The sequence below is a fragment of the Haliotis rubra genome, unplaced genomic scaffold, assembly GCF_003918875.1.
Source record: "Haliotis rubra isolate DU_JTF1 unplaced genomic scaffold, ASM391887v1 Scf1350, whole genome shotgun sequence".
Lineage (NCBI taxonomy): Eukaryota > Metazoa > Mollusca > Gastropoda > Lepetellida > Haliotidae > Haliotis > Haliotis rubra.
The window spans coordinates 171248-179348 of NW_025765282.1; positions in this window are offsets into that span (position 1 = coordinate 171248).

An 8101-nucleotide genomic window follows, 5' to 3' on the forward strand; every position below is an offset into this window, starting at 1 on the left:
TAACTCCATAAGACTGCATAACTTATTTATGAAGATAATACAAATCTGAGGGCTCAAAACACAGCCTTGACGAGTACCGACTTTACAGGTAAAACTATTTGATACACCCTTAGATGTCCTGACTGAAGCTGATAAAGAACTATACATAGAAGTTAACAGCATAAGAAATTTACCTCGTATACCAGCTTCGTAGAGTGACTTTAGAAGAACATCATGCCTTAGAGTATCAAAAGCCTTCACAAAGTCTACAAAGAGACAATAACATCTACCCCTTTTTTTGCTATATATATTTGAATATTTAGGACTGCAATGAAAAAATGTGGTCAATTGTTGAATAATCACCCCTGAAACCAGCCTGTGATTCACTGATAATATCATGAACCTCACACCATCGTTGAAGGCGACGATTAAGAATAGACATAAACACTTTACAAGTAGAATCTATGAGAGAAATTCCTCTGTAATTATTAGTATCATCTCTACAACCAGACTTATGAACAAGACAAATAATGCTTTTACCCAACAAGATGGAAATTTACCGCTATCAAGAATATGATTAAAAAGCTGAGTAAGATATGGTACAATGAGATGACTAGAAGCCTTTAAGAATTCAGCAGCAACACCATCTGGCCCTGGAGATGTATTATTAGCAGAATTAATTATCTGACGTGAAACTTCCTGTTAAGTAATAGGATCATCGAGCCCCTCTGATCACTGAGTTGACAAATAAGCATCACTATCCTCATCTGAAAGACAAGAACCATCTTGATCTGCACCAAGTAAAGACATAAAGTGACTGACCCACTGCAGATTAGTTATAGACTGAGAAATACCACTGGAAGAATTAAACTTTTTCAAAATCCTCCAAAATAACTTAGAATCCTTGCTAGCAGCTACCAACTTGTCCTTTTGTTTACAGAAATAGGCTTCCTTCTTAACTCTGAAAACATGTTTAAAACGATTTCTAAAACACCTGAAAATATCCAGACTTTGATTAAAATCTCTATGAGCTCTAAGAGCCTTGTACTTATCATGCTTTAACTCCTCTAATTCTTGATCCCACCATGGAGGCTCCTCCCTGTCATTATCAACTTTCCACACAGGAGGGTACACACTTTAGTGTGGGCTGCTCCCTGTCACTATCAACTTTACACACAGGAGGGTACACACTTTAGTGTGGGTTGCTCCCTGTCACTATCAACTTTACACACAGGAGGGTACACACTTTTAGTGTGGGCTGCTCCCTGTCACTATCAACTTTACACACAGGAGGGTACACACTTTAGTGTGGGCTGCTCCCTGTCACTATCAACTTTACACACAGGAGGGTACACACTTTAGTGTGGGCTGCTCCCTGTCACTATCAACTTTACACACAGGAGGGTACACACTTTAGTGTGGGCTGCTCCCTGTCACTATCAACTTTACACACAGGAGGGTACACACTTTAGTGTGGGCTGCTCCCTGTCACTATCAACTTTACACACAGGAGGGTACACACTTTAGTGTGGGTTGCTCCCTGTCACTATCAACTTTACACACAGGAGGGTACACACTTTAGTGTGGGCTGCTCCCTGTCACTATCAACTTTACACACAGGAGGGTACACACTTTTAGTGTGGGCTGCTCCCTGTCACTATCAACTTTACACACAGGAGGGTACACACTTTAGTGTGGGCTGCTCCCTGTCACTATCAACTTTACACACAGGAGGGTACACACTTTAGTGTGAGCTGCTCCTTGTCACTATCAACTTTACACACAGGAGGGTACACACTTTAGTGTGGGCTGCTCCCTGTCACTATCAACTTTACACACAGGAGGGTACACACACTTTTAGTGTGGGCTGCTCCCTGTCACTATCAACTTTACACACAGGAGGGTACACACTTTAGTGTGGGCTGCTCCCTGTCACTATCAACTTTACACACAGGAGGGTACACACACTTTTAGTGTGGGCTGCTCCCTGTCACTATCAACTTTACACACAGGAGGGTACACACTTTTAGTGTGGACTGCTCCCCTGTCACTATCAACTTTACACACAGGAGGAGTACACACACTTTAGTGTGGGCTGCTCCCTGTCACTATCAACTTTACACACAGGAGGGTACACACACTTTTAGTGTGGGCTGCTCCCTGTCACTATCAACTTTACACACAGGAGGGTACACACTTTAGTGTGGGCTGCTCCCTGTCACTATCAACTTTACACACAGGAGGGTACACACACTTTAGTGTGGGCTGCTCCCTGTCACTATCAACTTTACACACAGGAGGGTACACACACTTTTAGTGTGGGCTGCTCCCTGTCACTATCAACTTTACACACAGGAGGGTACACACTTTAGTGTGGGCTGCTCCCTGTCACTATCAACTTTACACACAGGAGGGTACACACTTTAGTGTGGGCTGCTCCCTGTCACTATCAACTTTACACACAGGAGGGTACACACTTTAGTGTGGGCTGCTCCCTGTCACTATCAACTTTTACACACAGGAGGGTACACACTTTTAGTGTGGGCTGCTCCCCTGTCACTATCAACTTTACACACAGGAGGGTACACACACTTTTAGTGTGGGCTGCTCCCTGCCACTATCAACTTTACACACAGGAGGGTACACACTTTAGTGTGGGCTGCTCCCTGTCACTATCAACTTTACACACAGGAGGGTACACACACTTTAGTGTGGGCTGCTCCCTGTCACTATCACCTTCACACACAGGAGGGTACACACTTTAGTGTAGGCTGCTCCCTGTCACTATCACCTTTACACACAGGATGGTACACACTTTAGTGTGGGCTGCTCCCTGTCACTATCACCTTTACACACAGGAGGGTACACACTTTAGTGGGGGCTGCAGCATGGTGAAGTAACTTTACAAACATAGATACAGAGTCATCAACACATGTATTCAACAGGTGTAACAAATAACCAAGAGATTCTGCAAATAAGTACTCAAAGTGTGTGATACACTTATTTTCTGTTTCCTGTGACCATACATATTTGACCCATGTTTCATTTACTTCATCAGACACAGTGTCATTAGCCCAGCTGTCAGTGTCAGTGTCAGCAGAAATGGCAATAGAGCAATATAATGGGAAATGGCAAGATAAGTCATGCGTACCTATGCCAAAGTTATCAATATGAGGAAACAGTGAATCTCGTCAATGAGGCCCTAATATTGAATAAATCCTGTTCTGTTCTATTTATATTGTCACGTGTGTGTTGATAATGACACGTGTGTGCTGTTTATATTGTCACGTATGTGCTGTTCATAATGACATGTGTGTGCTGTTCATAATGACGTGTGTGTTGTTTAGAATGACATGTGTGTGTTGTTTAGAATGACACAAGTGTCTTGTTTATAATGACATGTGTGTGTTGTTCATGACATGTGTATGTTGTTCATGACATGTGTGTGTTGTTCATGACATGTGTGTGTTGTTCATGACACGTGTGTTTTTTTCATGACACGTGTGTGTTGTTGATACTGACATGTTTGTGTTGTTCATGAACCGTGTGTGTTGTTGATACTGACATGTGTGTGTTGTTCATTACATGTGTGTTGTTCATGACATGTGTGTTTTTGATACTGACGTGTGTGTGGTTCATGACATGTGTGTGTTGTTGATACTGACATCTGTGTGCTGTTCATGACACGTGTGTGTTGTTGATACTGACATGTGTGTGTTGTTCATGACATGTGTTGTTGATACGGACATGTGTGTGTTGTTCACGACACGTGTGTGTTGTTCATGACATGTGTGTGTTGTTCATGACATGTGTGTGTTGTTCATGACACGTGTGTGTGTTGTTCATGACACGTGTGTGTTGTTGATACTGACATATGTGTGTTGTTCATGACATGTGTGTGTTGTTCATGACATGTGTGTGTTGTTCATGACATGTGTGTGTTGTTCATGACATGTGTTTGTTGTAAATGACACGTGTGTGTTGTTGATACATGACATGTGTGTGTTGTTCATGACATGTGTATGTTGTTCATGACATTTATGTGTTGTTCATGACATGTGTGTGTTGTTGATGACTGACATGTGTGTTGTTCATGACACGTGTGTGTTGTTGATACTGACATATGTGTGTTGTTCATGACATGTGTGTGTTGTTCATGACACGTGTGTGTTGTTGATACTGACATCTGTGTGCTGTTCATAATGACGTGTGTGTTGTTGATACTGACATGTGTGTGTTATTCATAATGAAATGTGTGTGTTGTTTAGAATGACACAGGTGTCTTGTTTATAATGACATGTGTGTGTTGTTCATGACATGTGTATGTTGTTCATGACATTATGTGTTGTTCATGACATGTGTGTGTTGTTCATGACATGTGTGTGTTGTTCATGACATGTGTTTTTTGTAAATGACACGTGTGTGTTGTTGATACTGACATGTGTGTGTTGTTTAAACTGACGTGTGTGTTGTTCATGACACGTGTGTGTTGTTGATACTGACATGTGTTTGTTGTAAATGACACGTGTGTTGTTGATACTGACATGTGTGTGTTGTTTAAACTGACGTGTGTGTTGTAAATGACACGTGTGTGTTGTTGATACTGACATGTGTGTGTTGTTGATACTGACATGTGTGTGTTCTTCTTATTGTTTGGCTCGGATGACTAGGTACATTGACCGGTCGTAACTGGCGACAAACTGGGCCAGATGACCAGGCTCTCAGATTTCGTTTCTGTCATTCTACCCCGACGACGGCCATCGTTTCTTGACGATCACTGGGATATGTGGTCGAGACTGTGGTCACCGAACAACATGCACTATTTATAATGTTATGACTGAATGTCCGCGAACAGGTCCATCACGGAGGGAAAATACCAACAGACGTCGAAGCAGTGTCGTCCCAACCACCTCGAGATCTCGGCTTGTTGACGCTGAAGCGATGTTTCTTTAAGAAATCGATAGCCGACTGTCACCTCTTCATCTTGATCACTGTTCTACTCTCTGAGCCATTTAAGCATCTTGATGGTTTTATCAAATTTTCACCAGCATGAAAACACAACCCATTTTTGTTGTGTTGTGGAAGTACCAGTGAAGAGTGGTAGACCTGTGAACATTCAGGCAGCATTCCTCGAACACTTCGGTTGATGACCGCTTAATAGATTGTCTGTAGACCAACAGCTCTCCACAGTACTTACACACATGAATATGTCACACTTAATGTATATTGTGTCACTGCAGCCATAGAGCTGCTGTAGTATTTAACGTCATTCCTGGTTAACACGTGGGGTGAGCGCCAACAGCCAGGCTCGTAGTCACTAACCCATCTTTGGTCCCCTTCCGCCCAGCTGTTTCCAGGGCCCTAAATGAAGCAAGTCGGGATTTTCCTAGGGTTGAAACTGAACTTCTCACTGGGAGGGCTTTCTAATTTACATTGGTTTCATTTATTTATATCTAAATAGGATATTTTCAGAGACTAAATGGTAGTCTAGAAGGCGTAACTCTCTCTGTGTACCATCGTTCTCAGTGGTGTGAGTTCGTGTTGGACAATTGTTGACGGCGGAAGTAATGCTAGGGTTACACTTAGTTCCCGAAAGCCACGGCAGCCCCGTTTCGCCGAAACGTTGTGAAACGGGGACAAAACGGGATGGACGTGAGACAACGTGGGGCTGCCGAATGAGGAAACGTGACAGGCCGTGATTGCCGTGGATGCAGTGCCACATTTATAAACTGTTAAAAAATTTGCCGTAGTAAAACGTAGGTCGTAGTAAAACGGGGGAAACGCAACAAAACGTAATAGTACGTAATAGGCCGTAACAAAACTTGTAGACGGTCCGTAGTGGGTCCGTTGTGGGACGGGAGGCCTCTCACGGTCCTTTCAAGTTTCGTAACGTCCGGCCACGTTTGTTTGGCGTTTTGTCACAGTTGTTTCACCTGGCTGTCCGTTTTGTCCCGGGTCTCACGGCCAGCTAGGTTGAATGGTAGCCGAGTCGTCCCGTTCTATCACGACGCATCCAGGCGTGTGACGGTTTACAGTGCAGGCGAGATACGGCAGGTTGCGTTCTCTGGCATTCCCTCTCTACAGCTGATGCTGGCCTTCTTGCTGACGCAAGGAGACGATGTATGCCCCCAGTAAACACACAAACACACAATCTTCTTCATCTTTAGGGTTCATGCTGCTCTTGTGTCTCAGGATACAATGGCTCCTATTGCTTTGGAGGCCATATTTCTATACCGTGGGCACAAACGTAGTCCAAAGCTGGCCGGCGTCCACGTTTCATCCGTAGAATGTCTTGACAGAACGCGCAAAACGTGTCAAAACCTTGATCAAAACGTGAGAAATGTGATGGAATCCATCAGAACGCGGCAGGCCGGGAGGAAACGTAATGGCATCCATAGTGGACTGCGGGCCGAGCCGTAGTGGGCCTTTGAGCTTCTGGGACTCAGCAACCCGTTTATCCATACGGCCCATCACGGATACTGGGTTGACGGTGGTAACACGGGACAAGTTGATGCAGGGTGTAATGGAGTGACAACCGTGTACAGTAGCCGCCGTCCACAGCTGCAGGATCAGCCAGGTAGAATGTTTAGTGACCTCTTGTTTGGATTGTATCTACCATATCAACCTCTTGTTTAGATTGTATCTACCATATCAACCTCTTGTTTAGATTGTATCTACCATATCAACCTCTTGTTTAGATTGTATCTACCATATCAACCTCTTGTTTAGATTGTATCTACCATATCAACCTCTTGTTTAGATTGTATCTACCACATCAACCTCTTGTTTAGATTGTATCTACCATATCAACCTCTTGTTTAGATTGTATCTACCATATCAACCTCTTGTTTAGATTGTATCTACCATATCAACCTCTTGTTTAGATTGTATCTACCATATCAACCTCAACACCCTTCAAACCTTCTACACTCGCTGTGTTACTGGTGTGCGTTAGAGTGTACATGAGACTGTCAATTAGTGTGCCAACATTATTGAAAAGATATCGTTGCTGATGGTTGGTGATAAAAGCCTTTTTTTTCTTTGGGCTTTAACTGGAACAATTGTAAGCACTGTTACACGTTGTCTGGTAAATTACATTTATCGATATGTCCGATGTATACATTACAGTTCAACGGTGAACGAGGAACATGGCGGACGAAGAACGGAGTGATACGCTGGTGTCCGACGTTTGTCACCTTAGTGAGCACAGATGTGGTGCTGGCAAACCCAGAATCATGATAAGACGAGCAGGGATTCAAACCCACGATATGGTCAAAGGGACGCAACTCTGCACAACGAAGATCGTTGCCTTAGACGACTTGGCCAACTGTGCCAAGACAAGTAATCTGAGCACAGCAAGCAGGACTGATCTTGTTTGCTTTTGACCGGATCATTAACTGTTGTCAGTGTGTCACCTGTTGGGTGTGTTTACTAGTGTACTAGCTACCCCAGGGAATGTCGGAGTGTAGGTAGCTAGATACAGTGTGGTGCTGGGAAACACGTAGTGCTCAAATCTGGGATCAGAGCCAGCCACAACAAGGGGACGCAAATCCAGAGAGTAAAGTTCTTGATATTGCCTTGAAACTTTAGCAAAAGGAGAAACAATTTTTTAAACTCCCCTAACACCGGTAAAGACCGCACGTTGCTGAATTTCGAAAACACTTGATAAAAGTGACATGTCAAATTGGAACGGTTCTTCATCTGAGAAAGAACGTGCTAAACCAATCATTAGTGCCATCGACATTTGGCTGGGGGAATGCCATTCCCATCAAGTGTTCTTGTACACCGGTCACGACCAGCCAACCCATATCTGTAGCCGGCAGATCATTAACCAAGGGATCCAGGCGGATACTTCACAATGTCCGTCTTTGTCAGTCACTTTAAACCCCACAACAACGCCTGTCAATATGGCGCCTTCATGACGTCATTGAAAGCAACGTAATTGATCGTTTTTCCAGAACAGCATCCTATCAACAGTGAAGATATTTGATGAGGTCGACCATGGTGTTTGTATGGGTGCTTCAAGTTTTTAGGTTGACTAATTACTTTAGGTTTTTCATGGTTTATCATCTGAAGATGTTTGTGTGAAACCAATGCCATTGAGTCAAGTGGGGTTCTATTT